Source organism: Odontomachus brunneus, unplaced genomic scaffold (genome assembly GCF_010583005.1).
Source record: "Odontomachus brunneus isolate Ranch 3 - 2012 unplaced genomic scaffold, Obru_v1 Obru_scaffold_153, whole genome shotgun sequence".
Taxonomy (NCBI): domain Eukaryota; kingdom Metazoa; phylum Arthropoda; class Insecta; order Hymenoptera; family Formicidae; genus Odontomachus; species Odontomachus brunneus.
In genome coordinates, this window is record NW_022639603.1 from 623,389 (window position 1) to 624,001 (window position 613).

The window sequence follows — 613 nt, forward strand, 5'->3', positions numbered from 1 at the left end:
TCATTTTGAACGTAAAATTTCCCGCTCTTTTCAAATCCGGGGTCAAAAATAGGTGTTCCCATTTAAAAAAATCACTTTGACCTTGAAATAACCTTGAAAATCGAGTTCAAGGTCAAGGTCCTTGGTACCATTACGTGACCCCCTCTGTCCCCTTCTACTTTTGTCTGGACCATTTTTCTCTATCTGATTTAGATTACGAGAAATTCAGGTGGGGAGATTAAAATGGCCCACCGTGTATATGTAATAAATATTTAGTTCCGCAATATATGTATATACAGGGTGGGGCAAAAGTATCGGACCGGTGAAATATCTCGAAAAATATAAGTTTTACAAAAAACTGTTTCAGATCTTAAAAAGATCTATTGTATTTACTGATTTTAGCAGATTGATCTTGGGTGGCGTTGTCAAGGTCAAAAATTAGTTGTTTTCACGGCTACTCACAATCAGTTGTTTTTATAGCTACTCACAATCAGTTGTTTTCACAGCTATTCAAAATCAGTTGTTTTCAGGGCTACTCACAATCAGTTGTGAGTACAACTGATTGTGAGCAGCCGTGAAAACAACTGATTTTTGACCTTGGCAACGCCACTCAAGATCAATCTGCTAAAATCAG

At 37.2% G+C, this 613-nt stretch overlaps 1 protein-coding gene across 1 annotated transcript in view; it reads left to right on the forward strand.

Moving 5' to 3' along the window:
- The window catches only part of LOC116850720, a 4,291-nt gene that overhangs the window by 2,409 nt on the left and 1,269 nt on the right, over nucleotides 1-613 (forward strand). The window lies entirely within an intron of this gene.